The sequence below is a fragment of the Mercenaria mercenaria genome, chromosome 10 (genome assembly GCF_021730395.1).
Source record: "Mercenaria mercenaria strain notata chromosome 10, MADL_Memer_1, whole genome shotgun sequence".
Taxonomy (NCBI): Eukaryota; Metazoa; Mollusca; class Bivalvia; order Venerida; family Veneridae; genus Mercenaria; species Mercenaria mercenaria.
The window spans coordinates 53,855,879-53,866,253 of NC_069370.1; positions in this window are offsets into that span (position 1 = coordinate 53,855,879).

Consider the following 10,375-nt stretch of genomic DNA (forward strand, 5'->3'; position numbering starts at 1 on the left):
TTTTGACAGTTTATACTATGTGTATTTAAAAATAAAACGGTATTGTTTGAACATATGAGTTATCTTTGAAATTGCGCTTTGATTTCACAATATACATTATGTAACAATCAGTTCACTTTTTCTCTTTAATGATACACATATTTTACAGAATCAAATTAAGTTACTAATAAAAGCTTTAAAGGCCAACGTGAGATTCATTAGGCATTTGGTCCTCTTTCATGCCATTTCTAAAGAATAAAAGTAGTAAATGTCATAGCGAAAAAGCATATTCTCATCACATACATGTAAACGCTTTAACTACAGAAATGTGCCAATTAAAGTGTCAGCAAATTGACAGTATTAACATTGAATAGTCCCTAGTTTTATAGGGTACAAGTTCTTTGTGCAGCAAATGATAAACTCGTCCATCATAGACAAAAAAACTATTTGAAACAAACCAGTTTTGATAAATGATACATGTATAAGATATCCATGAGAGGTGTAATTTTGTTTAATTATTATCATGAACATAAATCAGATCAAGCGTTGCTAATGAACTAATTATGAGGTTGAAAGTCCAATGTTTGGGGTTTTTTTACACTAAGACTCGAACATGCCCCTTTATGCAATAATTCAAAACAGTTAATATCATTTTACTAATATTTTTATCTGATATTTTTATTGATTTAATTCTTGGTGTAAGTCAATCATTGTCATCCAAAATATCCAGTTTTGTATCACTTTAAAGCTACTTAAAAAACTTGGAAAATGTTTCCATTTGTTAGTAATTGCAATAATGTGAAAATGGAATGTGATGCTGTGCATTGGAGGAATTATTTATCTATATAAACACTTTTTAATCAATGAAATATGAAGCAGAATCTCTTAAGCCTTAGTGACGCTATTGAAATCTATGTAAAATAATTCTTTATATGATACAAATTACAACATCCACATAAACAATACTGGTTTAATCATTTTTAAAAGCGTACGATAGAATTCCCTGTATATGAGATGGGCAAAAATTTTTCCCAGTAATAGAATTTCTTCAAACTTTGGATATTGAAGGACAGTCATCTAAGAAACAAAAATATGCAATAAAATCATAGTGCATCGGTATTGAAATTGAGTTACCTGACCTTGAAATCGGCATGACCTATGATTTATATTGCATATTTTTGTTTCTTAGATGATTGATCTTCAATATCCAAAGTTTGAAGAAATTCTATTATTGGGGAAAATTTCGCCCCAAATTCTAGCGTACGCTTTTAATATCTAACATCAATTGCTATCTGCTTTACTTGTTGATATTGTTAATGTTAATCTAATAATGTTTATTTAAAAGGCTCTACATAATTCATCTAAATATGAAAATATAATTATTTCTGTCCAATTACAATGAAATTTTACATATCGTTCACGAGTAAAACCCATTTCATATATAACTTTAACCCAGCCACTCTTAAAGTTTTTCTTGATCTAAACAATTGTTTCCATCCTTGCTAAAATTTACACATATTATATAGAACATATTTACATAAGTTCATGGTAAATGATTAACATGGGAAAATTTCGGGATATTACTTTATGAAAGAATTTCTGTTTTCCACGCAATGTATCAGTAACATTAATTGTTTCGGCCTCAAACAGAGCATAATTGTTCTTTTTTATTATTATCTATTTTTTATTTATTTGAATAAAGAGAGTCTAAACCCTAATCATACTGGCGACATGTTTAATAACATTTACAGGGAGTCCGGACAATACAATATTGGGAGTGCGGAGGAGGTTGGTAATGTCTTAGTCAACGGTCCACGAATAAATTTCATGATCTCAACGCGCTAGAAAAAATACAGCATATATAAATCATTACATTTAATTGTAACTTTCATCCATTTGTGCATTTAATTTTTAAATGGTCATTTCTTCAGAGCATCCACTTACGCTGAAAAGAGCATTTCCAGCTGACATTATGGATAGAAATGACACATATTCGCTGTTTCATTGTGAAAGTAAGGAATGGGTCTCGATGCTGGCTAAGTGTGACAGGGTGATAGATTGCAATGACGCTTCTGATGAAATCAATTGTTCCTTAAATAAAAGTATGTTTGAATGTTTGTAATTTAGTTTTCTGTTGGAAACATGTTTTATGGCATGGTGAATACGTTTGTATTTAAAAGGGCATTTCGAGGATCAAAGACTCTATTTAAATCTTGAAAGGCAAATATTATGTATAAACACACTGAACCTTACACTATCTGGATACACAATCGAAATTTCAAAAGCAGCATCTTTTGATTGGCTATCTTAAACAGTAAAAGAACAAGAAGTTTATTACCAAATGACTGTTATGGCATATATTGGTGAATTTAGCTCTATAACACAGTAAATCCATATACAAAGTCGAGTTAAATTCATTTTTGAGTATTTTCTACATTTAAAGTAGGATCTAAAATAGACTATGTTAGGGAAAGATGCGCATTGGGTATCTTTAATCTTCATCAAATGACACTTACGCAACTTCTGTTTAATTTGCCTTATTGTATTCCAAAGGTATTTGAAGAAAATGAAACAAATAAGTGATAAAAATGACCCCAATGTCTCATTAAGAAAACGAAACAAGTGTCAATCTTTTCTGTGAACATTGTTGAAATATAGAAATAATTATATACATATTAAAATTGAACGTTTTCGTTTTGGAAATACGACTGAAAATATTTGCTAAACAATTAATCAGTTTAACTTAAAATTAGGTTTAATACGTTAGCGTAGTTAAATGGCGAAAATGGAATCGGCTTTCAACACATATACTACTATTAAGCTTTTACTTCTGAGTCTATCATTCCCGAAATATTGTAATTCATTTTTTCATGTTTCTTCAGTTAAAAACTCGAACTTGTTAAAAACTAGTATATGATTTTTAGCTTTTTAGGAAATTCAACCTTTAAGATCAACCTTTGCCATATCTTTTAGAGCATGCAAAGTGCTCCAAAGGCGAATATTCCTGCGGGGATGGTAGCTGTATACATATCAGTCAAATGTGTGATTTTATTGTCGACTGTATAGACGCATTAGATGAAACATGCGGTAAGACGTGGTTGTAGTGTATTAACTTAATATAGCAATAACATTTAATTGTCAATTCATTCAGAAGGCGCGGATGTGTTTCAACTAATTATGGCATACATAGTCTCGTTTTAAATTAAGATAATGTAAGTGGTCTATCATTAACACAATATCGCACAGTCTAACAAAACAGAGGTTACAGGATAAGCTTCCGTATTTTGTTTTACAAATTGGATACTATTTCTATATTTGTAACTGCGAAACTTATTCTTTCTAAAGATGAAGGTATAATAGGGTTATTATAACAGTAGCTTGATCTGGGATGCAGTATTCGGCTCGAGTGGATTTTGCCAGATCGGATCTCACGAGGCGCGCAAGCGCCGAGTGTGATCCGACCTTGCAAAATCCACGAGAGCCGAAAACAAAGTCCCAGACCTGGCTACTGTTATAATGACCCTTTTATTATATACCTTTACCATTTTGATTCTTGTTTTGTTCTTGAACGAAATCTTCAATGTTTATCGATATTAAATGAAACTTAGTGAAGTTTTTATGTGCGCTATTTATAGTAATGTGTCGGATCATGCATATTAATGAAAATAGTCCGGCAGCATGCAATACGGAAGGTACAATACGGAATTTAAAAGATACAATACGGAATTTTTGTCTGTCTCTTCATATTTAATTGTGAAATACAAGCCGATTTTTTACAGAATTTATATAGGTATATAATAAAGACTTATATTTCATAAATGTTACATTTACAAATTAATTGCTAGTTTACCAACCATGCTCAACAACTGAATATCGCTGTCAGAATCAACAATGTATTCCCATTGAGAATAGATGCGATGCATATGTAAACTGTCAAGATGGTACGGATGAAGAAAATTGTGGTAAATATTTACCTCTCATTTAACCTTTTTTTTTTTTGGAAATTTCTTAAACACCCGATGGCATGTGATTTAGATCTGGCTAATTCAAAACTCTAAAAAGGACATAAAGAAACATTTAACGCAGACAAATAAAGGAATTGTAAACTACCCTTAGTTCTACATCTATCTAGACATCTAATAAGTATCTAAAAATGTTTTTGATAGAAAGTTGAAATGTGTCCGGTGATACTTCATTCACCTAACCCATACATAACATATTTATGTGTAGACTAAATAAAGCATAGGAAAAACTAGAAATTACTGACATGACCCATAAATTTGAAATTCGCAAAATGAAGCTGTTTAATTTCAATCATATTCTATGCCAAAGATCTTCCGTAAAATGTACATGTTGAATGATTTCAAAAATATTCAACAATATTTTCAATGGTCTTAATTTCCATGGCTCATTTGATTACCAGTCATAGTTTGCACGTTTACATTAATCCGATTTGGCCAGTAGTGCTTGAGCTGTTACGCTCTTGGCAGGTGTATCACCCCATACAAAGACACCGGCAATCATTACACGGTCATCTAAACGCTGCCAGCTGTAAGTAACAAACGCTCATATTTCTTACGGAATAAAAGGGATTTCAATCATATTCTATGCCAAAGATCTTCCGTAAAATGTACATGTTGAATGATTTCAAAAATATTCAACAATATTTTCAATGGTCTTAATTTCCATGGCTCATTTGATTACCAGTCATAGTTTGCACGTTTACATTAATCCGATTTGGCCAGTAGTGCTTGAGCTGTTACGCTCTTGGCAGGTGTATCACCCCATACAAAGACACCGGCAATCATTACACGGTCATCTAAACGCTGCCAGCTGTAAGTAACAAACGCTCATATTTCTTACGGAATAAAAGGGGTTTGCTCCTTATGCATGACTGTGCCACAAGCCACTCAGCAAGAACACAATGCTAACAGTAATATAACGTTCGGGTTGTGCCATGGGTCGCTAATGTCGTCACACCGTAGCCCTATCAAACAAGTGTTGGATAAATTGGATAAAACTTGCCCACCAGCACAGCATCAGGATGTGCTATCCGATAAAGCAGCCCTATTTGAGCAATTATATCCATTATATGTGTAGCCGGTGTGTCAGGTTATTGTATTAAACGGCGGACAAACCGGGTGTTAAATCATGTACTCGGTGAGATTACTACGTACTGGAAAAATCCGATATTTTGCGTTTTATATTTTAATAAAATTTATATGTTGATAATATAAATAATGTATCCTCATTAAAGCTACAGTCACACATACGGATATGTCCGTGCGTTGAGGTACGGTGCGGATGTGACTGATCTGTGGGGGAGGGGACACGGATAAGTACTAAGTTGAACTACGTTTAACTGCGCCTGACAACTTGCCCAGCGCTTTGACGGATCTGAGGTTAACTACATTGAACTACGCATAAGTACAGAAAGCCTCGGATAACTACGGATCAATACGCATGACTACATTCGCATTAAGGTTCAGTAACGGTCGGTAAGTTTCATATAAGTAGGCCACGTGTAGCCAGCGTTTTCATTACGATTATCTTTTACATCATGTAAAACTACGGCAAGGTACATTTCAGTACGGATATCTACGATATACCACAGTCACACATACGGCGCAAATAGCTACGTCTAGCTACGGATAGAAACGTAGTTACCCGTATCGATCCGTACCTGAGCCGTAAGGATTGGTACGAATTGATGCGGATTACTACCTTTAGGTACTTCTCAGGTACGTATCAATACGAATAGATACGGATTACTACGTTTTTATCCGTGGCTAGACGTAGCTTTCCGCGCCGTATGTGTGACTGGGGTATTAAGTACGTTAAACTACGGATGAATAAGTTTCGACCAAGTTGGACTAAGTCACGCTCAAATGGACACGGATCGCTCAAACTTTTGTGCATGTTCAAAAGTTGGAGAAACTTGCAAGTTTGGAGTACGTCTTGAATACGTTTTTACCAAGTGTTAATACGGATTCATACGGATTACTACTTTGAGGTACGGCTCAGGTACGGGTCGATACGGATTACTGACTGAACGTAGCTATCCGCGCCGTATGTGTGACTGGGGTATCACAATTAAACTTTCTATCGTAAATACGGTTTTGGATATTCAAAATATCTTAGGGTTCTAGGTATCGGTGGAACGAAATAAATGTTAAATTCAATGTGCATGCGAGAGGTGAAAAAGGAAACAACCCATAACATGCTTAGCATCGCATGAAACAAACGTTAAAGAAACATTAAACGACTCCATGTTTTCAACATTTCTAAGAGTCTATGTACGCTGTCATTGCTTTATCGTAACTGATTTGTCTGGGTTATTTTCGTCTTATAAAAGATCATTTGGATGCAGAGCAAACAAAAAAAGTTATAATTGAAAAGTAAATTAAAGCAGACGTTGTCTGATCATGTTTATTAATGAGAGAAAATTACAAATACAGCATCCTTCAAATGCCATAGCCATGATTCAAGAAATTAAGATAGAGTTAAAACTGCTCTTAATTCAAATGTGACACTTGTACGACACAGATAAAAAAAATATTTACGAATAACTACTAAAAATCAATATCTAATGTACTGACATGCATTGACTGATTCTGCAAAGAAAGCAAAGATAAACTTCTTGCAGATGCATGCAGAGAAAACGCCTTTCACTGCGACATTGTGAAATGTATTCCAAAGCGACTAGTATGTGACACATATGTTGATTGCACGGACGAAAGTGACGAAATATCTTGTGTAAATGTAACACATCATTCCTGTGAGGAATGGTGGAATGCAGGTTATAGAAAAAATGGAATATATCCTTTCGGTATGGTATTATATATGCTTTTATACATGGTTAAATAAAAGAGAAAATGATTTTAAACTGTTGAACTATATCTATATCTGATGCCTTGCTACAACCCTTTTTAAGATAAATCCACAATTGAGCTGAAGAAGACAAAAATCATAGACTGGTAATATACAGACGGTAGGTATTACAAAGTTAAACATGCAACAGAACTTCGATAATTAGATTAATTATTAATTAATTAGAAACGGAGCTTAGGAACTATAAGCGACCGGACGTCCTATTTGGAAAATGGATCCGGACTGGCCAACCGAATATGATATTTTCTATGGTCTCGCTACAAAAGGAAATTTAAATAATAAGCCATTTGTTTAGGAATTTTATTGATTATGTGTAGATAGGAGGAGTGAGTGAATGAGTTAGTGAATAAAGTAGATTTTACGGCGAATCGACATAAATTGGATTACAACTAATAATCAGATATATATTTCAGGATCGACTGAAGTAGAGTGCAATTTTGATGCAGTGTATAAATACGGATTAGTTTACACAGTGTTTCATAATTTTAAAGAATTTTCGCATGTATTTGGAAGATTACGGTAATTATAAACAATGGTGTAGCTTGTTTTTTTCCATGTTTTAATTTGTAGGAAATGTGTTTAAGGTCTGAGTAAAGATTGTTTATAAACTATCTGAATATAACGTACATTGGGCCGTTTAAAGAATGTGAAGGTCCTTGAACAAAGTTTAAAGAACACAATATATTACCGAAAGCAAGTACATTACGACAACTTATTCCTTATATTTTCAGGCTTGTTTTTCAGTCTTTCAAATGAATGTAGTTGATGTTGCCTTCATTAAAAGTAAAAGATATCTAAACTTACAAAATTGTTAACAAGTGTGTCTTGATGAATGGCAAACCTTCTAATGTCGCTTCACAATGCAAGATTATCAAAGACAACTTAGGGACATTACACTGTTTCGTGTATAAACAATCGTAGCAAATCGAGCGTTTTGACCTTTGAATTATCTGCCTTTAGGTCATAAGCTTCATGGGACTTGGTACGCATCAATTGTATTTACTATTTCTCTACTTTTTCAAATAGCTGCCGGTTTCTTTTTGCCACGCCGGTATTTGGCAAATTCAGCCTATATTTATACGCGCTTCATAAAAATGAAAACTGTTTTAAACTGCTGTATTTACTAACCTGCCTCAAAGTTAGTATGATTTCTTTTTATATCTATACTATTTGCCATGGCAAAATGCATTGCCATGGCAAGAAATGTTATCATTTTTTTCTAATTTCAGAACAAAAACAGGTTTTCTCTATTTCTGGACATAGGTATAAGTAGAATTATAAATTTTGTATCATTATCTCTTTTTTTAAGGAATGGACAAAAATATCTATCAAACTGGCTATCTTTATTTGTCGCTTATCACTTCTGTCCAGCTGTCGTTTTGTCATGTTCCCCCTCCCGCACTATAGCTCCAAAGCGACTGTTTTTGTATTTATCAGGTGGCACTTTGTCATAATTTTTAAGAATATTTGCCACGGACTTGCCATGGCAGAATTTGTCCATGGTAAAATTGCCATGGCAAAAAGTAGAAATAGAAAAATATTTGATATGGCAAAATGAAAAACTTTCTTGCTATAATGGCAAAATCATTTGCCGTGGCAAGTGGATTCTTTTCATACAGATTTACAAAAAAACTAGTCATGATATGAAATTAATGCACACTCACTTTGGAGCAGGTTAATAAATACATCAATTTAAAACAGTTTTCATTTTTTGTGAAGCGCGTATAAACATAGGCTGAATTTGCCAAATACCGGTGTAACGGTCAGTTTTTCCCCGGTCAGTTTTTTTCCCCGGGGAAAAAACTGACTAGTTAGTTTCTTCTCCGGGGGAAAGAACTGACTAGTCAGTTTTTGCCCCGGGGAAGAAACGAACTAGTCAGTTCTTTGCCCCCCTGGTCAATTTTACCCCCAAATTGCAACTGGTTACTCTTGATCAGTCTTATGGGGGGAAAACTAACTAGTCAATTCTCACCCCCGCCCCACCCACGTCAATTTTCCTGACTAGTCAATTATTTCCCCTGTTAGTGAATTAGAACTGGTTGTTCTTGCTTATTCTTACCTAGCCTGCATTTTATTTCCGATAGTCGGTATTCATTTAAATTTCATATAAAATAAGAAATATGTTTCATATTTTGTGTAAATTAAAGAAAAATCTTAAATGAACTTAATTTAATTTCTGTTATACTTTTTAATTGATTTTTTTCTAAGGTAAGGAAAATAATGCTGGTCAGTTCTTTTCCCACCAAGCCAGTACTCGACCAGTAAGTTGGGGGGAGTAAATTGACCAGTCAGTTCTTTCACCCCTAGCCAGTTCTTAACCTGTCGGGTAGGGAGAAGAAATTGACCTGGCAGTCCTTTCCCCACTAGCCAGTACTTGCTCTGGTAGGTGGGGAAGAAATTGACTGGTCAGTTTTTTCCCTCTAGCCAGGGAAGAAGAAATTGACATGTCAGTTCTTTCCCCACAGGCATATACTTGACCTGTCATGTAGGGGAAGAAACTGACTGGTCAGTTCTTTCCCCACTATCATATACTTGACCTGTCAGGTTTGGGAAGAAATTGACCGGCCAGTACTTGACCCGTCAGGTGGGGGAAGAAATTGACAAGTCAGTTTTTCCCCTAGCCAGTACTTGCTCTGTTAGGTGGGGGAAGAAATTGACTGGTCAGTTCTTTCCCACCTAGCCAGTACTTGACCTGTTTGGTGGGGAAATGACATTTACCAGTCAGTTCTCTCCCCACTAGCCAGTACTTTCTCTGTTAGGTGGGGGAAGAAATTTTCCGGTCAGTTCTTTCCCCCCTATAAGCCAGTCCTTGCTCTGTTACGTGGGGGAAGAAATTGACTGGTCAGTTTTTTCCCTCTAGCCAGTACTTAACCTGCCGGGTAAGTAGAAGAAATTGACCGGTCAGTTCTTTCCCCACTATCATATACTTAACCTGTCATGTGGGGGAAGAAATTGACCAGTCAGTTCTTTCCCCCCTAGCATATACTTGATCAGTTTTTTCCCTCTAGCCAGTACTTAACCTGCCGGGTAAGGAGAAGAAATTGACCGGTCAGTTCTTTCCCCACTATCATATACTTAACCTGTCATGTGGGGGAAGAAATTGACTGGTTAGTTCTTTCCCCCCTAAGCCAGTACTTGACCCGTCAGGTGAATAAATGGCAACCTGCCTGTGAGTTAAATTATTAAAATGGCAATGTTATATATTTCTATAGATAAGATATGATATTAAGAAGTTTGACATTTTAATAAATCCAAATAATGTCTAAAAGGCAATAGACAGACATGCTTTGCAGCTATATTTCCTTTGATATATCACGTAAACGGAAATATAGACCGATAATTCGTTCTTTAAGGAAGCACGTTAAAACAAACAAACAAAAAATGCAGTTACATAGTAAAATTTCAAAGTTAGCCTTTCATAAAAGCTCATCAGTGGCTCGTTTATTATGCTACTGTTCAACACAACCGAGACTGAAAGGTCTTTTGGTGTCATCTGATTTTCGTC